Source organism: Equus przewalskii, chromosome 21 (assembly GCF_037783145.1).
Source record: "Equus przewalskii isolate Varuska chromosome 21, EquPr2, whole genome shotgun sequence".
NCBI lineage: Eukaryota > Metazoa > Chordata > Mammalia > Perissodactyla > Equidae > Equus > Equus przewalskii.
Window position 1 is genome coordinate 35493358 of NC_091851.1, and position 23347 is coordinate 35516704.

General features: G+C 49.7%; 2 long non-coding RNA genes across 5 annotated transcripts; one reads left to right on the forward strand and one right to left on the reverse strand.

Moving 5' to 3' along the window:
- Window positions 1–525: 525 nt before the first annotated feature.
- LOC139078253 (uncharacterized) lies at window positions 526–18466 on the reverse strand. Of its 4 annotated transcripts, none has more exons than XR_011531130.1 (3): window positions 14675–18463; window positions 5087–10952; window positions 526–4349 (listed from the first exon to the last, which is right to left on the reverse strand). It is a non-coding gene; the product is annotated as an uncharacterized lncRNA (long non-coding RNA). The 4 variants fall into 4 exon arrangements; XR_011531131.1 differs by lacking the exon at window positions 526–4349 and having other exon boundaries at window positions 8253–10952; window positions 14675–14783; window positions 17160–18466; XR_011531132.1 differs by lacking the exon at window positions 526–4349 and having other exon boundaries at window positions 8253–8450; window positions 9069–10952; window positions 14675–18455.
- Window positions 14258–22893, forward strand: LOC139078254 (uncharacterized). The gene is made up of 2 exons (XR_011531133.1): window positions 14258–14750; window positions 20330–22893. It is a non-coding gene; the product is annotated as an uncharacterized lncRNA (long non-coding RNA).
- Window positions 22894–23347: the final 454 nt, after the last annotated feature.

Consider the following 23347-nt stretch of genomic DNA (forward strand, 5'->3'; position numbering starts at 1 on the left):
AGCAGGTTCCACGGTGGCCACTGGAGCTTAATCCCATTGGGGCACTCGGGGTGACGGTATAGCACACACACCTCAGTTACGCCCCCCCCCCCGACCCGGGGAGCGAGCAAGCTGGACTATTTATACCCCAACACCCATCCGTCACCAGCTGAGGACGCCCCCGGAGGGGAGAGGGCGCTTCATTCCTTGGTACCTCCCACCTGCCACGTGCGGGGCAGAGCTCAGCTCAGTGGCCGTGAAAGTCCTCAGGCAAAGAAATGCACATGTTGGCAGCTGGAAGCCAGGCTGGGGCGCCCGGGGTAAAGACCAACGGACGCAGGCAGGAGCTGACAGTGTCTGCTAGGTGAATACATGAATGAATGGACAAACGCAGTCATTAATTCCAAAGCCTGAGTACCTACGACATATAAAGTGCTGACGACAGAGGGATGCTCAGACAGACGCAGTGCTTGGCCTCACGGAGCTGGTGGTCTGAGAAGGGGACGGAGAAGGACACGCACATCATCGCAAACTTCACTGTGTAATTTTAATTGTGGTCCAGGCTCTAAGGAGAGTGGGGGCGGGGCTGGGGGGGGGCCTCTGAGTGTTTGTAAAGTGAAGATCTGAGGCTGGGGTGGGGGCAGGATGGAGGCCTCTCCCTGAGAAGGCCACGTTGAACCTGAGCCCCATGGAATAGCTTGGAGGAACAGCATTCCAGACAGAGGGAACAGCATTGTGAAGGCTCTGAGAGAGGAGAGGGATTTGTTCCAGAGTCACTTCATCAGAGCGCGTGTTTCTGCAGAGTTCTGTCTCCACCGGCCCGCCCCCGTCTCCACTGGGGATCCAATAAGCATCTCGGATTAGCAGGTCTGAAAACAATTCTGGGTTTTCCACCCCCAAACTTGCTTCTCCCACAGAAGTTCTCCTCATCCTGGCCAATGGCACTTGCGCTCTCCCCAGTCCCTCAGATGTCACCTTGTCCCGCTGACCGCCAAGATGAACACAAAGTAACGTCCCCTCCACCTCCTACCTCTTGACCCTACCTGTTTTTGTCATCGCTGGCATCTGCACCTCGCCTACTGTACAAGCTTGGTTCATCGTCCACCTCACTGGAACGCCAGATTCTTGGGAAGACAAACACTGCTGTGTCCCCTGGGATGTCCCCAACCCCCAGAACAGTGTATGGGACTAGTCAGTGCTCAGTAAAGATCTGCTGGAATAAATGAATGGGAGCAAGAATGGAGGAACGAGGGATTCTGTCTCCGCTAGCAGACTGGGAGCTGCCTGACGACCAGGACTGTGTCCGACTCACGGCTGAGGCTGCAAGAACCCAAATCCCCAGCCAGCAGTGGCTTGAGCACTCAAGACATATAAGACGCATTTAACAAGATCTCTAGAGCAGCCTTTCTCAACCAAGGGTGAGTTTGCCCACTGGGAGACATTTGACAATGTCTGTGGAGACTTTTTTTGTTTTTTTTATTATCATGACTGGGATGTGGGAGCTACTGGCATATATTTTCCAATAGTGGTGGTCTCTACCACTATTCCTGGTGGAGAACAGGAATGCAGCTAAGCATTCTACAGTGCACAGGACAGCTCCCCACAAAAAAGAATTCTCTGCTCCCACATGTCAATAGTGCTAAGGTTGAGAAACCCGGGTCTAAATAGAAGTGGTTTCAGGAGTGGTTCAACTGGTCTGCAATGGCAGGACTCTGAGGTTGTGCCGTTGCGATTCTCTTGAGTTTCTCCTCCTGGTTGCAATATGGTTGCCATGGCTCCAAGCATCACACTCATCATTCCAAGAAGAGACAAATCTCTCTCTCTTTTTCTCTCTCTGTCTGTCTCTCAAAGGAAAATCTGTCATTATATGGCCAGTGACACACACTGGGCCACATGTCCACCCCTAGTCCAATCACTATCCAAGGAAGACTGAGTTGCCATGGTTGGCTTGGATCAACTGACATCTCATGGGACTGGACATGGGACAGCACCTTGGAACAAAATCAGGGTTATACGAGCAAGAAAGAAATGGGAATGGCTGTTGGGTAGTCAACTCAACCAACAGTGTCTGTCATTGAAAATTATTTCATTTTTCACTTCTTATTGCTCTTACCACCAAGACCAAAACCAACCAAAAAAGGCCCTTCTCTTTCTTCCAGCTGCTTTCCACTCAGAACCCCACCTTTGCTGACCCCACCCCACATCCTCACTTGCTGGAGAGAGGAGGGCAACTCTTCCCACGGTCCCCATCAAACGCATCGGGTCCTAGGTTTGCCTTTGAACACGGCTCAATCGGATGCCCCTTCCGGGGTTCCCTCAACAAAGCCAGGCCCCCTCTCCTTCCCACCCAAAGTCTGTTGCTGGCTCGGCAGATCTAAGCTGCTGGTGGCAGGGGCACAAACATCCAAGTTCGGCAGAGAGGCCTGACCCCGGGGAGGCAGGTGGGAATTAAGCAGCCTGAGCCGGTCTGCAAATGCGGGACAGCTGTGCACATCTTTGGGGCAGAGACGAAAAACAGATACTTAATGTATCTGGTTAGAAATGAGGATTTTCTGCTTTGGTTATGCCTGTCATTGTGAATGTGTCTCTTCTATTATTTACAGCATTTGTGCACCTGACCTTGTCAGTTTCACCCCAGAAGCAACGTGGCGAGCCACCCTCAGAGCCCCGCCCGGGGGCTGGGGGCAGCCCTCCGCCCAGCCCCAACCCTCTCAGGCCTTTGTCCAGGGGAAAAGGCCGGGGGAAGATGTTCGTGCAGGAGAAGGTTTAGGAAGCTGTAGATAATGCTTCTCAAGTCAGGGCCGAGCCAAAGCACACTGGCTTCTTGATCCTCCTCTGCCTACACCCCCACACCTGCTGATGGCCCCAACATCCGACCAGTGCCCAGCCCCACGGTCTCCAGCTTCTCCCGGTTTCCTTCCCTTCTCTCATATTGCACATCCTTCCCATCAGTAAGTCCTGTTGGCTCTTCAGAAAACCTATTTCCCAAATCCATCCCCTCCTCAACACCCTCACAATGCACAGGACAGCTCCCCACAATAAAGAATTCTCTGCCCCAAAATGTCAATAGTGCTAAGGTTGAGAAACCCAGGTCTAAATAGAAGTGGTTTCAGGAGTGGTCCAACTGGTCTGCACTGGCAGGACTCTGAGGTTTACCTCTATGACTCTCTTGGGTTCCCCTCCTGGTTGCAACATGGTTGCAGTTGCTCCAAGCATCACACTTATCATTCAAAGCAGAGACAAATCTCTCTCTCTTTCTCTCTCTGTCTGTCTCTCAGAGGAAAATCTGTCATTATATGGCCAGTGACACGCACTGGGCCACAAGTGCACTCCCATAGCCCTCAGCCTGATCTCAGCCCCGTCATCTCTAAATTACAGCAGCTGCCCTCTCGCCGGCCTTTTTGCTTCTGTTCTCACCCCCTTTTCAAACCAGTCTCCATATAGCAGCCAGAGGGATCTTTTTAAAAAGAAATCAGGTCCCTATCTGGCTTAAAATCCACTAATCACTGCATTTAGAATAGAACCCAAATTCCCGGCAATCGCCTCCAGGGCCAGCGTGACTGGTCTGGGAGCTCCCCTCCAGCCGGCCCACCCCATCGGTCACCATGACATCACCCCATTCTATTTTCTTCACTACTTTCCTTTGGTCGCTTATTTCTTAATTCAGTTACTACCTCCCTTGCCCGGTCAGAATGTTCTCTGTGAGAACAGGTGCGATTCCTAACTTCCTTAATACTATTTTCCCAGCACCTAGCGTGGTACCTGGCACATAGTTGGTGCTCAACAAATTACCCCTGAACTGATTAATGATGCTCAGGAGTGGTCCCTTCACCAGGGAGTTGTTCCAATGTCCCCGGGCCCGGGACTCCTGCCCTCTCTGAGTCCCCACAGCCCTGACTCTGTGGGGTCCTGCTCCACAGAGAGGAGAACGCCCTGGCTCCTCAACCAGACGCCACACTCATCGAGGACAGAGCCTGGCCTAGACCTGAGGACGTGCTAGATGGTGGCGCAAGGACGATTCTGTATTAGCGTCAGAGCAGCACCGAGCGCGAAGCAAAGATCGGTTCCTCCTTCCTTGTTTGCTCGCAGCAGCATCCATCTGAAAATTCAACACCTCTGACACGGCGCTTCCATTTCTAGGACTTAACACCCCAGAAATCGTCACACAAGCGTGAGGACAATGTGCGCGGGAGCCGTGTTTCCTGCTGCCTTGTCTGTCCTCGTTTTTAAGGGACGGGCTGCGTGAACCACAGTGACCCTGTATTGGGAAGTGCTCTGCAGGGACTTGAAGGCGTCAGAGGGCCGTGGGTGCCGACAGGGAAGTGCTGGGACGCGCTGCCGTTCCCTGAGCGCCTGCTGCTGTGAAACATCTGGAAGGCAACGGGAGCAAGGAGGACAAAAACACCTGCTTGAGTGGAGGAAGACAAAAAAAAAACTAAATCAGAGAAAGACCACGGCCGCAGGTGAGAAGCGCTGTGGAGAAAAATGGAACAGGAGAGAGGGACCCGGGGGGCTGCCTCCTTGTCGCCGAAGTCACGTGCTGACGAGGGTCCTGGGAAGCGGGGTGGCCAGGGTCTGCGCTTCCCGGGTGACTGATGTAAACGGGGGTCAAAGGCTGATCAATCCGGACGGCCTCAGGGACAAGGAAGGAGGAGGGGGCCTCGCTGAGAGTGAGAGCCCGGCGCCCCTCCTGTGGGGGCTGATGAGGGGGAGGGGAGGGGGCAGGAGATGTGGGCCTCCTCTGCTGCCCCCCAAACCCACCCTGGAGGACCCCCCGCCGAGGGTGAACCCGAGGGCCTCCCTTCCCCCAGCTTCCTGTGGGTTCCACCCGTGGGAGGCCCCAGCAGGGGATGCGGGCGCAGAAGCAGAGCGCGGGTGAGGTCTTCGTCCCCGCTGCCCCCTGCCAGGCCCACGTCCTACAGAGGCCACAGTCTCTCTCCCACATCCCTGTCTGCGGCTGCTGACCACTCCCTCCCTGCTCCCCTTCAGGCCTGGAGAGGCAACGCTCCCCACGTGGCTACCCCAGACGCCCCACACCATTCTGTATTGCTTTCCCCGCCCCCCGCACCTCTGGAGATATTTCCTTCATTAAACTCCCCTCTCTTACCCAGCCGAACGTGCCATCTGTTTCCTGAGGGATCCCGACAGACGCAGAGGGTATCATCTCATTCGTAGTGAAAAGCAGAATTGTCCATGTACGTGTGGACACAGAGAATTGTCTGGAAGCAAACGCCGATCTGTCAATAGTTGTTACCCGCTGGAGGGCAGATAAGGGTGCTTGTCTTTCGTAATAAATGTGTATTGTTTTTGTAATTTGGAAAGTACAGGACTGGAAACCAAACACCACCAGCCCCGCTGGACTCACGGTGGCCTGGACAGAGCCTGCACCCTCCAGACTGGCAGGGTTGACAGATGTCCTTCTTGGGGAACTCGCGTGGAGTTCAGGGATGGTCCGACTCAGACAGTGTGAGGGTCATTGGAACAGCAGCTCCTAGAAGTCGCTTGGGAAAATAGCACGTGAACAGTACCCTCTGCCAGCACACCTATCCTTCCCCGAGGCCTCCGGCACCGCTGTGAGGTGGCCAGATGAAGAGGCAGCCACACGCTGGGAGCTGCAGAGCCCTCTCCCGGAATTTGCCAATGATCCTTATGCAAGAAAGCTAGCATTCCCCAAAATCAAAGCTATTTGCCATTCATCTTCTAAAATTCCGACGTCCACTTCCGATTACAGCTCACCCTTCCACAGTGGTACATAGACGGCCCTCCCAGTTGTTGAAGACGTACTTGCAGCTTGCGTGTGTTCATCTGCAGTTTGTATCATCTCGTGTCCATATATATCTTTATCTCCTGTAAATGGTATTGTGCTGCACAGCTCTGAGCTCTTGCACGCCACACGAGGACTAGGTCCTTAGGATCCGGCCGTGTCGTGATGTGCATGTCTCCTCCATTACCCTCCTGGCTGCTCTGAACTATGAGGGTGCGTCCTCATTTTATCCATCGACTCCCCCCACAGTGGACATCCAGTAACCTCCGTCTCCTCACCACCACCGCTAACACGGACAACACCGTTTCCAGGTCCTTTTATGACCCTCGTGAGAATGTGTCTGTGATTGGGACCCAGTAGCGGAAGGCTGGGTCCTACACTTCTGCGGGTGCTTCACTGGCCTCAGCAGGGCCTGTTCGCTGTGCAGAATGGCTGCCTCAGGCTACCCTCCCTCCAGAAAAGTTTGCTTTCTCCATTTTTGATCACTTTTGACATTTTGAGTCTCCGTTATTATGCATACCAAGATTCAAGGCTCTTCTTGGTGGGGTTTTCCTCTGGTCCACATGCAGTTTCCTTCTTTGTCCTTTTCAAAGCTCTTCACCTTAAATTCTGTTTTGTTGAGCCCCACAGCCCGAGCACTTACCAATTTTCCACGCTGCCTTTCGGACTCCAAACTCGTGCCTGCTAATCCTGTGTGATCGGGCTGTATGTCCACGCCTGTGGTGCGTGCACGCCCATTGTCCAGATGGGGTAATTCCTCTTGATGGATTCTTCAGAACAGCCTCATTCAGGCAAAGAAAAAGAGACTGACTGTCTGAGAGGTGCAGTGGACATCTGTTGTTTATGTCTGCCCAGAAAATTCCTTCTTCTTCTGGGCATAAAACCCCAGTTTCCATCTGGGGACCCACTGCTCCCCCACTCCTAGTCTATGAGGATCCATCTTTCCCCCAATCCAAGTTCTGGACAATCAGAGTATTTCATACCCAGCTACAGTGATTGGTTCAGCAATGGGCAACTGACCCAGGCCACTGGAGAAAATTTTAACCCAGGATATTAGGTGGAGATTTCAGGAAGAGGTGCTCTCTTTTCTGCTGAGGTTTCATAGCTTGGAGAATAAAGTGTGGCCACCTTTGCCATGACATGAGGAAAGCCCGCTTGAAAAGGGAAACAGAGTCGAGAAAGAGAAAGAAAGAGAGTGTCGCAAGTTCATTATGCCATCACCATCTTTTGAGCCACTGGATTCAACCACACCTGAAGCCTGATTACATCTATTTTTTTTAGATACGGGATCTAGTGAAGTCCCTTGTTGCAAACGAGACAGCTTGAGTTGGATTTCCATCACATACAGCTGAAAAGGGTCCTACAACATGGGGTGGTAGGCAGTTTACTCCAATGCCTATTGAAAAAAACCCTGTCCATCAATTATTAGGTCCCTGCCCACCTCTTGAACTTCATATCCTACCTTGCACTCCATCACCCACTCTGTTCCAGCCACTCTAGCCTCCTGGCTATTTCTGGAGCACACCAGCTTGTCCCCATTTGTACTTGCTGTTCCCTCTGCCTGAAGGGTTCTGCCTGATTGCCATATGTCCACTTCCTTCTCATGCTTAGGACTCAGCTCAGACATCAGCTCCTCAGAGGGACTGCCTAGATGAACCTGTCTTGATGGGCTCCCCTCACTCTGCTCTTCAGCGTGGCACAGCAGTCACACCCAGGCGACCCCTGCCTGTTTATTTACTCCTTCACTCAGTTGCTACTTGTCTCCTCCAAGAGAAGATACCACAGCCTCGATGATTAGAAGAATGCCTGGTTCATGAAGATGCTCAATAAATAATCTCAGAATGATGAAGGAATGAGGTTGGGAGGGAGGGAGGAAGAAGAAGAAAAGAAAGGAAGGAAGGACAGAGGAAGGGAGAGAGGAAACGAGGGAGGGAAGGGGAGCGGTGGGGGAGGACCAACTGATACCAGCGCTCCAGGTTTAAGAGCCCTTCCCTTTTTCTTCATACGCTCAGACTTGGTCCACAACCAAACTCAGAAACAAGAGCCTTTAAAATCCCATCTCAATGTCCCTCTGGCCTGCCACTTAATTAAATGACCCCATAATGAAATTTCTCCCCATTGAGTCTATATTTAATAATTAATTGACCTCTTCAGCCCAGCCACGCTTGGAGGCTCATCAATTATGCATCTCTCCCTCTGCATTCAACACTCACCTCCCAGGAAAACAGGCCCAAACAGGAGGGGCTGCGAGTGGCTGGAGGCGACAAGGGGTCCTCTGAGGGGTGAAGGTCCCCCCAGTGTTGACCTGCTGGAGACGGATGGGGAGGGGGGGCATGGGGATGGGGGGATAGGAATAGATCCAGGCTTTGGCCTGAAGCTTATACTAGCTGATGGGCCCGCTTTAAGAGGAAGAAGACAAAATTACCAACACAAAATCAGGCATAAAAGTAAATATTCATTTAGAAAAAAGAACCAAGTACTTTCTTAAATGCTGACACAAACCACAAAATCCAGCAAAAGAAATCCAATATTTTTATTAATTAACTACTTGGCACACTTTGGGAGTAATCAATTTAGCGAGTATTTAAGATTAGTCATTTCACAAGAAAACTTGAAATGTTTTAGCTCATGTAGGGAAGAAACTTGATCGCCATTTTCCCTTTTGACCACAGACTTCTTGATCATCTCTTCTTATAAATATCATTTTCTGCAGAGAAAAAAGAAATGGAACTCATTCTTTCTGCTAGAAAGGTCGATCTGGAAAAAAAATTAATTGACAGTTTAGAAACGTTTCTTTTGGCTCTGTCACCCATTATTGGTAATGTCACAGACTGTATTAGTTTGCTAGGGCTGTCATAGCAAAGTACCACAAACTGGGTGGCTTAGAAACGAGAAATTTATTTCCTCCCAGTTCTGGGGGCTGGAAGTCCAAGATCAAGGTGTTGGCAGCGTCGGTTTCTTCGGAGGCCTCTCCCTGGCTCGTAGATGTCACCTTCTCCTTGCATCCACGCGTGTGTCTGTGTCCTCATCTCTTCTTAAAAGGACACCCGTCATACTGGGTTAGGGCCCACCCTAATGACCTCATTTTGACTTAATTACCTCTCTAAAGATCCTGTCCCTAAATACAGTCACATTCTGAGGTCCTGGGGACTAGGACCTTAACATATGAATTATGGGAGCAACAGAATTCAGCCCATAATACACACCTTTGTAGGAGGGCTGTCAAATTTGGGGAAACCACTATCAAGTTTCTTTCCTACATGAGCTAAAAGCTTTCAAGCCATTTCAGGATTTCCAAGCATGGCAATTCATCTCAAATACTCACGAACTGATGCGTCTCATCAACCAGTTTGTCGGTGACATCCATCCTCATGCCATGATGGTGACTCCGGGGCCACAGTGGGCGGGAGGCGTTTTCTGGGAAGCCATTCTCACACCTGGAGGACAGGTGTGGACAAGCGATGACTTGACCAAGCACAGAGATGACTGTGAGCCACGTGAAATATCTCACGAGGCCAACTGGACGCAATCCCAAACAAACTTCCCTTTGGCCGGCTCCCTCGAGGGCCACAGCCACCCAGACACCAGGTGATGCCTGGGGAAGTGTGCCAGGAAAGTCGAAGCAGAAAGAGACAATGGTCGTAGGGGCAGTAGTTCAAACATCATACTGCTGCAGATTTCACAAACGCGGCCCCGTGAACGCGGCGTTCCAGCCCTCCCCAGGGTTTTGGAAGGTGCCAGGGCAAGCGTCAGGCGTGGATGTTCAAACGTCATCAACTTCACAGGAAATCTGCCTCCAGGTAGGTCCAGGTTATGAGCTGTCCCTCCTCAAGCTCCACATGGTCCCGGCCAGGCCGGAGTTCCCGAGAGAGAGAGACAGCAAACGGGGCTCTTTTGGTAACGGAGGCTGTATTTGTTTCCTGGATCGCTGCAACAAATTCCCACAAACTGGTGGCTTCAAACAAGAGAAATTTATTCTCTCCCAGCTTTGGAGGCCACAAGTCCGCGATCAAGGCGTTGGCAGATCCACACTCCCTCCAAGAGCTCTGGGGAGAAGCCTCGCTCGCCCTGTCCAGCTTCTCACGGCTCCTGGCACACTCTGGCTGCAGGCCGCATCTCTCCCACCTCTGCCTCCATCTGCCCCTGCCCTTCTTTCCTGGGTCTCTGTGTGTCTTCTCCTCTGTCTCTCACAAGGACACCCGCCATCGGATTTAGGGCCCACCCTGATCCAGGATGAACTCATCTAGAGATCCTGACCTTAATGACATCCGCAAAGACCCTTGTTCCAAATAAGGTCACATTCATAGGGACCAGGGTTAGGGCTTGGACATATCATTTGGGGGGACACTATTCAACCCACTTCAGGAGGGTCAACAACGTCCTCCCCAGCCATGGACTCTGGAGAGCAGGCCTAGGCCTCAGTGGTTTCACTGAAAAGGAACGACCACCTGCTCATGATGGAAATCTCTGCTTCAGGCTCTGCTGGATCCCAGCGCAACCGTCCATCACCCGCAGGACAGGGCTCAGAAAGCAGACGCTCCAGGGGCGGGTTTTTCTCCAACACAGCAGAGCTGTCCAGCTTCAGTCATACTCTCAACTCTCAGGAGGATTTCCATGTCCACAAACCACTTAATCAACGTTTTATTATTCATTGACTGTTTTTCTTCAAACGGATATATATATTTTTTAATTCAGCCTCATCCTAAGCAATACTATCCATGAAACAGTACCCACAAAGGGGTCTGATATGCCTCTTCCGTTTTTTTTTTCCAATACACACTTGAATGGTTAGAGCTTGCACACATTGATCCGTAGCTTTGTGCCCAGTGGTCTCTAAGCCCTGGTCAATTAATCCTCATGGCAACCAGGCAAGAAGGAGCTTTTATTATCATCCCATTTTACAGGTGGGAAAACTTGGGTACAGAAACGGCAGGTAACTTGAGCCAGGTAATTCAGGAAAGAACAGGGAGCTGGGAGGCAAAGGGACAGAGAAAAGAGACAACAGACCAACAGATGGTTCTTGGTACCTAAGAGGTGGGTGGGGAAGGGCGAGGCGGGGAGGAGAGGGAGGGAAGTGGAGTCTGAAGGCGCGTCCAGGACTCGCTTTGCAGAAGTCCACTTTGCCAGGCACTGTTCTCCCTTCAGCATCACATTGAGTCCCAGGTCTGTCCTGCAGGTCAGGGCTGCCCTCAGGCGCTCAACACAGACACTCAAGAAGAAACAGGAGAGGATGGGAATCATAAGGGCAGAGCGGGTCTGAGCCACTCCACCACACTGCCCTGCCAAGCCACTCCTTTACTGGCTGCTCTCTCAGCCCCCGCCCATCAAAGCTTACACAGCCTAGGCTGCCCCAGCTGCCTCTGCCTGAAATTTCCCCATCACCAGCTTAGCTTCTCCCTGCCCCCACCCAAATTCAGCCCGCAGTTCTCTCCGGCTCGTTCAGTGCTCCAGCTGGACCCGCAGACCGCCTTGAGCTCGAGGCGCCTTCAGCATGTCATTCAGAAGGGCTGCTGTGTCCTGAGTGCCAGGCACTGGTCTAGGCACTGGGGAGACAAGCAGGAGCAAACCAAAGTCCTGCCCTCGCACAGCTGACATTCCCTGAGGAGTGTCATAGTGCGGGGCCCCACTGCAACAAACAATCCTCAGGTCTCCATGGACTCATTTCTCCTTTTAAAAAAAGGTGTATTTCTCATTCACATCAGAGCCACTGCAGGTTGGCAGAGCAATGCTTCACGGACCCGGCAGCCCCTTCCAATTAATGGCTCCGTGGATGCCACCTAACAGTATCTATGGACTTCTTTGCGGAATAATGTTTTGAAATGTAAAAAATAAAATACATAGGATTATAAAGGACACCAACTATACTGAAACATAGTTATTAAAATATATTTTTCAGTTTGTTACACAGTAATATGCATGCTTCCTTATGAACACATTAAATGACAAGACATAGTAGCAGGTCTGACGACTGCTGTAATTTCTGAGTAATGAGGAGTATAAATGCAGAGGCAGTAAGCTACCCGCCAGGAGTCAAATTGGGTGGGCCTGCCACCGGTTTGTGTAAATAAAGTTTTATTGGCACACGGCCACGCTCATTTGGTTACTTAATGTCTGTGGCTGCTCTCGTGTTTCAAGGGCAGAGGTGAGTAGTTGCGACAGAGATCACATGGCCTAAAATATTTACTAGCTGCATCTTTACAGAAAAAGTTTGCTGTAACCAATATTTTCGAGACATTTGCAACAACTATTGTGTAATACAAAAACATTTGTAAGTTCTCCTGGAAGTAAAAGGGACAGGGCTTTGCTGCTACTATTGTGGCTTGTTGGTGACCTTCATAATTAGCATCACATTCATAATGGAAGGAAATGATCATTTTTAATTAGAAGTGAGTGAAAATAGAGATGTGATCTTTAAAAATCCAAATTCAGGGGTCCCTCCTCTGCCTTCTAGCCACAGATCCCTTGGGGGTCATTGGACCGACCCCAGGTTAGAAAGTCCAGCTTAGAAGGCTCTGCTCCAGGGCCTCAGAGCTTCCTGTCCCCGTCCTCTGCTCCCACAGCCCCTGAGGGAGGAAAGCAGAAGGGAGGAGCCTGCAGGAGGTTTCCAGGTCCATCACTCCCACCACATTCTCTTGGTCAAAACTCAATCACAGGGTCACGCACACTTGCAAGGGATGCTGGGAAATGTAGTTAAGTGGTGTGGGGAGAACTTGCAACAAACAAACAAATGTATAGTATGTCAGAGGCTGATTAGTGCTATGGAGACAAATAAAGCCAAATAAAATGAATAGGGAGTTCTAGCATAGACCATGATTTTAAATAGGCTAGTCAGGAAAGGCCCCACTAAAAAGGCAACATTGAAGAAAGATCTGAAGATTCTAAGCATGTGAATTCCTGGGGAACAGTGTTGCAGGCAGTAGGAACAGCATGTGCAAAGGCCCTGAGGAAAGGGCAACTGTGATGATTTGAAGGACTGAGTTAGCCACACTATGCATTTTAATTGTCTGTTTCTTGTCTGTCTCCCCTGCTAGAATGCCAGCCTCGTGCCAAAGGGATTTTTGTCTGTTTTGTTCACTGCTATTTCCCAAGAGCCTTGAGCAGTGCCTGGCACACTGTAGGCACTTTATTGTGGAATGCTGCCCCAATGTGGCAGGATCAGTGCATACCAGGGAACCAGAGTATGAAATGAGGGCAGAGAGGTGTCCTGGAGCAAGGCCACTCAGGCCCATAGGCCATGGTAGGAATCAAAATTGTATTCTTGTAGAATAGAAAATTATGGGAGAGTTTTCAGCAGCAAGGGAAGAGCCCCGATTTTCATTTGGAAAAGATCACTCTGGCTGAGGCAGGTGGAACCCTGGCAAGGTGTCTGACACTGGGAATGTGGGTTCCACCCCACTGGCCTCCGGGGCAGCCGGGGAGGACGTGTTCTGAGAGGCGGGGGACGAGACCAGGAGCACTGTGCATCCCGGAGTTGCACTGCTGAGCAAGGCCCACCTCCTGGGCCTTCCGGAACGATCTCAGTCCCAGGGACCAAGGAGCCGGCAAGGGATGCGAAGAGCAGCCTCACCACCTACAGAGAGGCAGCTCCCCACCCAACTGGACCCTTCGCCTCATTACTGGCTCACCCTGTCTGCAGGCCCCAGGGAATTATAATTGTACAAATAAGTCCTGTCAACGCCTTAGGAAAAAGCGCAATTTGATTGCACCTTGATTGGTATTTTGGGGGGAGGAGGGTGTTCAGAGGAGTTGATAAATACAGTCATTATAAACACGCAAAGTAGGAGAGAATTTCAAACTCCGGCTGCAGCATCTTATCTGCATAGCTGGAGTGGCGAAACCGGGCGTCACCGAACACCACCGCGGGGCTCGGAGATAGCCCTGGACTGGGAGGCCCTGGCGGAGCCACCACTTGCCGGGTGTCCTTGGGCGTGAGGCCGGTCCCACCCGGCGTCAGTCTCCTCCAGGGAGTGAGGTCACAGGCGCTAAGCAAGTCCCAGGAGCTCGAAGGTCCTGGCGGGAGGAGACTCTGGGTGCGACAAACGGGTGCGGGGGTCCCTTCCCCGCCCCCTCGCCACCACCTTTGCCCCTGCGCTCTCTCCATCCACCGCCTCCGCGCGCCTGGCTGGAAGGCCCCGGGGAGGCCGCCGCGGTAATGACCCTCGACAGCTGCGCCTCCGCTGAGCAGCCGCCCCTCCCCCGCGCCCCCGCCCGCCGCCCCGCCGCCCCGCCGCCTCCGGAGACAGGTTCGCACCTGCTCGGGGCCATTTCTCATCAATTAGGCCTTGGCAGCGCCTGAATGGGGCCCGGCGAGGGCGCGTCCCGGCGGCCCCTCCCCGGGCGCCCGGAGCGCACAGATGGCAGCCCGGGCGCAGCTGCCCGCCGGGCTCGCGGGGCCACAATCGGCCCAGTGTTCGCGGCCCCCAGGCTGGGCAGCGGCCGGGCACACCTGCGCGGCACAGATGGTGCGGCCCGCGGCGGCAGGCACCGAGGCCCCTCCAGGGACCGGGGGGCGGCACGAGAGCAGGGCCCCTCCCCGCAAGGCGGTTGCTTTCCGAGCTTGGAATCTGGGGCAGGGGCCACCGAGAAAATGGCCAGGGCTGCGGTACCAAGCCACGCCCTGGTCCCTTCACCTCGCCGCGCCCTGCGCCCCTGGCCAAGCCCCAGTCCCCCTTGCTGCAAAAAGAGCGAGTCCCTTTTGGTAACCTAAATGCCCAGCGATAGGGGATTGACTGGAAAATGTGTGCCACGGCTCTGCGGGCCACTGACACGCAGCCGGGGGAAAAAATATGCTAAAGAGGAAACGCAAGCCACAAATCAATGTGCTCAGTGTAATGCTGCTTTGGGATCCGCGGCTGAATTCTGGCTCCAGCTCCTTGGAGCTATGCAAGCTTGGTCTGGTCCCTTCATCTTTTCCAGCACCGGTTTCCTCACCTGTGGAATGGCACTAGAGGAGAGCTGTTAAATGAGATAATGTCTCGAAAGAGCCCAGCAGAGGACATGGTACACAGTAAGTGCTTCATAAAGTATTTTTTCTTATTTCCTGTTATAAAAAATAACATTCTCATTGTTAAAAATTCACACTTTATCAAATTATATAAGATTCAAAGCTAAAGTATCCTATACTTTCACCTCCACCCGAAATAACCATCAGTAACAATTTTGCCCCATGATTTTTTTCTACATTAATAACTACGTACATAAGCATAGACTCCAAAATCAAATGAGAGGACAGTTCAACTTAGTGGCTAAAATCTTGGACTCTGGGGCCAGACTGCCTGCATTCAAAAAACCGGATTCTGCTAGGTGTCCCTCAGAAAACTACTTAACTTCTCTGGGCCCCGGTTTCCTCATCTATAACCTTGCAGGAGAGTTGTGAGATTCACCAAGCAAATGCACACTAAACATCTCAAACAGCACAAATAGAAATATTCACCCTATTGTAGCTACTATTTTGTAACTTTTTTTGGTAGTGTTTCCTACGTGTTTTTCTGTGCTGAAAAAAAGTCAAAGCAATCATATTCCTTTGAACAGCTGTAGAATCTGCCACCCCGTGACGGACCGTCACATATTTGAGGGGTCCTCTCTGAGGGGCTTTGGGGCAGGTGCCCCAGGGCTGCAGGAAACACCGCTGAATGCACATCTCTGTGCCCTGCTGTTAGATTCTCTGCAGTGTCGGGCCCTAGAGGTGGTGTGGAGGGGGAAGTCTCCCTGGCTCTATAGGGCTGGGACCAGGGTGAGGCAACAGAGGCACGAACCCACGCACAAAATTTAAGGGGACACCAAAAAAAACTCAGAAATCCGGATAAATCTTTTTTTTTTTTTTTTTGAGGAAGATTAGCCCTGAGCTAACTCCTCCCAATCCTCCTCTTTTTGCTGCGGAAGACTGGCCCTGAGCTAACATCTGTGCCTATTTTCCTCTACTTTATATGTAGGATGCCTGCCACAGCATGGCTTGACACGTGGTGCTATGTCCGCACCCGGGATCCAAACCAGCGAACCCCGGGCCACTGAAGTGGAACCGCTGAGCCACTGGGCCGGCCCTTTGGATAAGTCATATTTTAATGCAATATTTCTAAAAATCAAAATTAATGCTAAAAACAATTCATGAGGAACAAAATATCACAATTTCACAGACAGGATCCGGCAGAGCCATACGGAACTATACTGGAGCCTGTGGCCAGGGAAAATGCGTGCCACTGTGTTTATATTTTTCTGTATTCTTCAATGGTAATTTCTTCCAGAACATTGAAGTCGTTGACAAACATATATTGGAAAGTTGAAAACTAGGCATATTAAACTCACAGCATTATTTTATGTTTAAATATTTTCTTTCTACCCCAAACAGAATTTGTATCAATTTTAGGTTTTTGGCTTGAAAAGTAGCAAACTCGTCACTAATATTTTCAAATTCTGCTTCTGGAAAGAAATTAACCATGAAAAACAACGACGTAAAAACATCTAGCTATCAGGGAGCACATTTTTCCTTCAGCCTCAGGCTTCAATACGCCTCTGCCGGACTAGGGGCTGGATGTTGACAATCTGCCTTTCCAAAGGATGATAACAATTGATGCTCCCACTGAGGCCGACTTGGCTTTTCAAGCCTCCTTGGGGACTCAGCTGCTTTGAGTAGCGGGTCATTACCTCCGCATTTGGCCCCTGTCTGAGAGGAGCCGGGAGCTGGCCTGCCTACCTGGGCTGGCTTTCTGTCCCCACTCGTTTGGAGGGACACCCGGATGGCTCTGCCACAGCCTGGGCGGCTCAGGCTCCTGCAGGCTCCGAGCTGCCTCATCTCAGATCTGCAAAGCCCCTGCCCGCACTTCATTCTCAGCCAAACCTTTCAACTTGGGGGTACACCCACCCTAACATCCCTGGAGCTGCCTGGGGGGCACCGAAAGCCGCTCCTGAATCGACTGGATCTGGGACCCCTGAGGAAATCATCTCACTCATGTCCCCTTCTCTGTGGCAGCAAGAGCTGCTCTGCCCTTCACGTGTTTATCCCCTCTGTGGATCCCCTGAGCCGCTGCTGTGAGCAGCCCTGAGGGAAGCCGTGGGCCCGAGGCGAGTTAGTCACGGTCCCCGGAGATCAGAGCTGCAGAGAGCAGGGAAAACAAAGAATTTTCAATACCCTTTCATGTCTGTTACTAACTCGCCACATTGTCCCCGGAGAGCTGGGAGCACACGGGCCAGATGTAATTGGATGTCAAGGGGCATCGCAGTCTAACATACGAAGCAGTGGTCGTAGTAATAGTAATAATTAATAGCAATAACAGTAATGACAGAGTGTTTACTGTGCCCGGACTGTTGTAGGCACTTTACATATATTAATTCCTTCAATCTTCTTCGGGACCCTGGGAGGCACTTTTTAGTTCCATTTTACAGACGAAGAAACGGAGGTAGGAGGGACTTGGTCACTTACCTAAGTTCCTGCCGATGACAAGTGGCAAAGCTGGGATGTGACCCCAGGGGCCGGCTCTGGAGACCCCGCTCTTGACCGCTACACTGTGATCTTCGATTCCTCCTTGTTCTCCCTCAGTCTTCCACATCGCAGAAATTGGCATCCCCCCAAAAAAGATCCAGGCACCATTTTTATTCCACTCTTACCCAATTCTTTTCACAACTGACTTCTTCTCATCACTCAGATGTCAGAGAACTTGGCCTGTGGGTTTCCCGGAAGCGGTCCCTGAGACACGGCTCGAGGGCGTGCGGTTTATTCGGGAGATGAGAGGCAATGACTCAGAGGGAAGCAGCGAATGAGTCAGGGGACAGAGCAGCAGGGTAGCTGCCTCATCAGCCAGTGGCCACACGGGTGACCACAGCTTCATCCCTTGGACAAACCAGGGAAACTGCCGAGTCCACCCCTCAGTTATCCTGCCCGAGGGGCGAGGGGGCTGGGGTGTTTCTGTGCTAGCGCCTGAGTCCCTGGATGAGAGCTGCTGGGGGCGCAGTGTTACACGGTGGGCTCCTCTTCCTGCCAGCAGCAAGGCTCCCACCGTTTCCGGGAAAGGAGCTCCCAGGCTCAGAGGCCGAGACTGGCAGTTAGAAGTTACTGGGGCATCCAGGGACCATTTTCCTTGTCCCTCCCATGCTCCTTCTGATCCCCTCTCTCCTGGTACATACAATGTTCTGGAGCAAATGTTGGTGTCCCCCCTCCAAAGTCATATGTTGAAATCTGACCCCCAATCTGATGGCTCTTGGAGGTGGGAACTGGGAAGTAATCAGCTCGTGAGAGTGGAGCCCCCGTGACTGGGAATAGTGCCCTTAGAAAAGGGACCCCAGAGAGCTCTCCAGTTCTTTCCCTGACCGGTGAGGCCATAACAAGGGGGTTGGCAGTCTGCAATCTGGAAGAGGGTCCTCGCCAGAACTTGCCCACGCTGATCTCAGCCTTCCAGCCTCCAGAACTGTGAGAAATAAAGCTCTGCTGTTTATAAGCCACCCAGCCTGTGGTATGTTGTCACAGCAGCCCAAACGGACGAAGGCATAAGAGAAGACAGAGAAGAGAAAGAAGCCAGGAAAGCGTGCGTGACCAAGCAGGCTGCCACGGTGGGCAGCTGGGGCTGCGTCCCCCCCGGGGTGCTCTGGGAGGGAGCACAGGACACCTGCCTCCTGCGGGAGAGGGAGCAGAGGTGTTTATCCTCCAGCGCACATCTGTCCTTGGCTGAGGGCTGCTTCTGTGGGCATTCACTCGTCAGCAGTCTGGCTTGCCGTGAACGTGGGCCAGGCACACTCCTGGGGCCACAAAAAGAGCCTCGAGTGGAGAATTGGGGGTGTTTGCAGAGCACATTCTTTGAGGGGAGGAGGTCAGTGCAAGAGGATGTGGGTGGGGCACCAACAGTGGCTGCTCCAAATGGCTTACTCATCAGAAGGACAACGAGGAGATGACGGCCCTGCTGCTTGCCTGGCACCACGCGGGGTGATTACTTGTATAAACTTGCTCACGTAGCCCCATCGGTAGATGAGGAAGAAAAACTTGAGAGAAGTTTGGACTTTGCCGGAAGCCACGTACCCAGTTAAACGTGGCAGATTAGGATCAAAAGCAGGTCTGTCTGATTTGCCAGACCCAATATCGTTCCCTTCCTGTTGTTTCTCTGGATTTCTCTGCATCCCTGAGATTCGATTCTCCCCAGCCTGGCCATCCGGGTAATAGGTACCAAATCCGTTATGAGTGCCGAAGCGAATAAAACGCTAATCCTCATCAATAGATTAAACTGAGAAATGCTTAAAGCAGAGCTCTTCCTGTAATAAAAGCAATTGCGTTATTTCTTTGTAATTTGACTGCTCACATGAGCCCAGGAACCCGCCTGATGGCTTTACAAATCTGTGATAATTTCCTTCAACTTCTCCGTTTTATTGCTGTCATTAAAATCCCGTTGTGTTCTTAAAACAGGAAAAAAAAATGATTAAAACAGATGTGGCTCTTAAAGTTACAATATGAATTTTACAACCCCAGGTTTTATGATACTGAGAGAAATTTCAGCCACCCGGGTCAGAGGCAAGAAAAATGGGACCGGATTTCTGAAACGGGTTGGGGGGGCGGGGGGGGGCAGGGCGAGGGGTTCAGAATGAGAAAGACAGCCCACAGAGCCAATTTCCTGACCGTCACATCTCTCTCCCAACTGTGCAGAATGTCACATTTGCAGCACTCTCTCTGCCCCCCCCAAAGCCAAGACCCTCGAATACTGAGGCTTGACGGAACCACTTTCCCTCTCTCCAGCCTCACTTTCAACTTCCTCTTCCCAAATCATACTTTCCAGTGAAACAGTCTGCAGTAGTCTTTTCATCTTGTTTTTTTGAGGCGGCGTTTTGTCGTAAAAAGAGCATTGAGATCCAGGTTCCAGTCCCAGATCTTCAACAAATGCACCATGACTTGAACAGATCACTGAACTCGGGGCTCCTTCAGGTTTTTCATCCCCAAAACCAAGGAGTGGTCGCAGGTCTCAAGTTCTCCCTAGGGACTGCAGCTCCACGACCTCACCTGCAGGAGCTCGGTGCCCGGTGCAAAAGGAAGTTCTGGAGATCCGTTGCTCGAAGAAATAAGTGAATTCCTAAATTCACCTCTATTTTTCTTTTTAGAAAAACCAAGTTATTAACTTCTACTAATAATTGAAAAAAAGAATTGGAGAAGCTATGCAATTGGTTTCCTTTTTTTAAAAAAAAATAAATGATCAGACTGGCAATGATTTAAAAGAGCCAAACACAGTGCTGGCAAAAATATGGAGATATGGGGATTCCTCTATATTGCTGGTCGGAAGATAGAATGCTATAGCTCCCACTGTCAGATGTTAAATGAGTGTATCCTTTGAACCAGCAACTTCACTCCCAGGAGTTTATCTTAAGGAAATAATCAGAACACATGAGAAAACGCCCACAGTAACAAGTCCCAGGAAAAGAGAAAAAAAGAATATCAAAACATATGTATTACATCAGTCCAACTTCATGTTTAAAAAAATAACTGCCTAGAAAATAATTGAAAGGAAAAAACCAAAATGTTAAATAGAGGTGTCTCTGGTTGGTAGTGCTGTGGATTATTTCTATTTTCGTCTTTCTATATTTGAATGCTGGTCTCACTCCCTCTGTCCCTCCCTTCAGGTCTCTGTTCGAATGTCACCGCATCACTGAGTCCCTCCCTGACCAGCTGACCTGAAACAGCAGACCCTGCTCTGCATCGCCCGTCGCTCTTTTCCCCTTGCTCTCTTTTATTTTTCTTCACTGCTAGACATTGTATTTTACATGTATTTAATTATGTCCTCACCGTCTGTGCCCCGCAACTTGAGTGTCACGTCCATGAGGCCTGTGTCCCCAGCACCTAAAGTGCCTGGCACATAGGAGGCACGAAAACATGAATGACGATTTGAATGATGGATGACGTGTGCAAATACATATACACAAGGATAATCATTGCAGTGTCGTTTATAATAGTGCAAAGGTGAAGGCAAACTAACTGTCTAACAGTAGGAAATTGGTCAAATGTCATATATCTGTACATCGGAAGGCTACGCAGTATGTTTTTCAAGTTTTTAAACATCTATGTGTGTGTACACATGTCTGTGTATATGATTGTATTTTTCTCTCTAACAACAAAAGGAATGCGTGCTATTTGCAACAAATCAATCAACAGAGATCAGTCTTAAAAAAAAACCACTCATGCTCACCCTGAAATTCAACTCAGACCTAAGCTTTAGTCATTGAGGGAGAATCCTTCCATATACATTTTTCCTGATGCTCGTATAAACGGCTGCCAACATATGGTCACATAAATAAGATCCCCACCCTTTCTAAAATTTGGTTAATCATTGTCCACTATAGACACTTCTGTGGGTTGACATACAATTTACTAATTTATTACACTGTGTCCATCAGGACATTCAGATTGCTCCCAATTGACTGCCTGTGTAATCAATGCTGCAATAAACATCCTTGGTGCTATGTCCTGATAATTTTCTTTATGTAGAATGGATTCCCAAATGTGGGATTTCTGAGTCAAAGGCTCCAAGCATTTTTAATTTAATAATACCATCATAATAATTTTAATTTAATAATACTTTCATAATACTCTTTAGTTGATGCTGCTTAATAATACTTCAAAAACCATTATAACAATTCACGTTCCACCAGGAATCTGTGACTGTTTTGTCACATCTTCACCAGCCCTGGGTGTCATCAGTCTTTTCACTTTTTGTCAACAAAAGAGCGTAAAGTAGCCCATGACTATTCAGATTTTCTTGACCATGAACAAGGTTGCAAATATTTTCAGGTATATTGGCCATTCTGTGAACACCCTGTGTCCATTTTGCATTGAAATGTTTATCTTTCTCTCGTCAATTTCTAGGAGCTCTTTGTACGTTAGAAATATCATATATTTGTCATTTTTGCTGCAAATTTGCCCCGTGCTATCCTGAGTGTATATAAATGTTCTCTGAAGTATTATCCAAATCTTATTGTTATTTTCCTACATTTAGACATTTGATCCATCTAGAATATTTTGTATGGAGTTATGAAGGAGAGTCTAATTTACATTCTTATAAATGGGCAGCCACTTACTGGAGTACCATTTTTTAATAAAATATCCTATTTCTCCTGAATTTAAATGTCACCTTTATATAGACAGAAATATATATATAAATTTCCCATATATACTTAGATTAATTTCTGGAGTTTCTATAATGTTCCCCTGTTCTGTTTATTCCCATGTTTTTCTTTCACTAGCTTTCTAGTAATTCAGCAGCCAGCAGCCAAGCAGAAAACAAATGGTCCACTCAAGCAGGACAAGGCAGGGGGGTTTCATAAAGAGGCTGTTTGCTAAGGGATGGACAGGGTTTATGAAAGCCAACGAAGGGCAGGCAGCAGGGGGCTAGTGACAGGGAAGCTATTACTATTGCTAGAGCTGAAAGGGAGGAGGGAGGAAGCCGAGGAATGCTGGAGCCAGCTCACCCCAGCTGGCAGCAGTCAGTTGTTAGCGTCTCTTTCCAGCTACTCACGACTTCAAATGGGTGACCTGAAATCAGCCACGGTGAGAATATTTTATACCAAGGAAATTGGCCAATGCTATCGATCAGAGCTCCTCGCTCCCAGAGCCTGCTGCTCAGCCCTTACCGGCATGCCCAGAGGAGGAAGTGCTTGCGTGGAGAGAAGAGCTGCATGGAAAGGAACTGCGGTCCTGAGAAGGACTGAGCCCACCCCCTGTAGCCCCAGGGAAGGAGGAGGACGAGTCTGCTGACTTTGATCTCCTCCTACCCTCCAACCCTCGCAGTGCCTCCCGCGCCCAAGCTCCACATGTCAGAGGACTGGGGGGCTCAGACGCAGTCAGAGGGGTCAGCTTCCAGGGGCACGGAGCAGGGTGGAGACGGGTGGATCCAGATGGACACATCCAGCCCCAAACCCTTGACAATCTGGTAGGACTGCCTGTCTAGTCCCCCCACCCCATGGTCTTAATTTTCAAAAATTTCTTTGAGATTTTTATCCACATCCCCCAAAACTTTGTTGAGATAAGGGTTGGAATTTTATACGATTTAAAGATTAGTTAATCTTTCAAACAGGGAAGGACTGAAACTTTGTGAAATTAAATCTTCTCGTTCAGGAACATGAGATGTCTCCATGTACGCCATTTACTTTGACTTTTGTTTCTAATTCTTTAATAAAATCTTACAATTGTTTCCATATGAGCCCTGTCCTTTTATTGTTAGATTCTGTTGTATTTTATGGTTTTGATCACTGATACGAGTGAAATATTTTTCTATGTCCGTTTCTAACTGGTTATTCCTAATTTTTTAAAAAGCTATTGATTTCTTCATGTTAGATCATATTCAAGCAATTTTTATAAATTAACCATTTACAAATACCAAATAATTAGGCAAATTTTATTTTTTTAAATAGACTCTTTTGAATTTTCTAAGCTTACACTGATATCATCTGCCAAAAAGATAATTTTGCCTTTTGTTTTGAATATTTACACCACTTATTCCATTCCCTTATATAATTGCATTCACTAGAAACTCTGAAATAACAGTGTGGGCAGCAGCCATCCTGCCTTATTTCTTATTTTACTGGGTCTGATTCATGTTTCATAGTATCATAGTATGTCAACGTTAATTTATAATAATTTTTTTT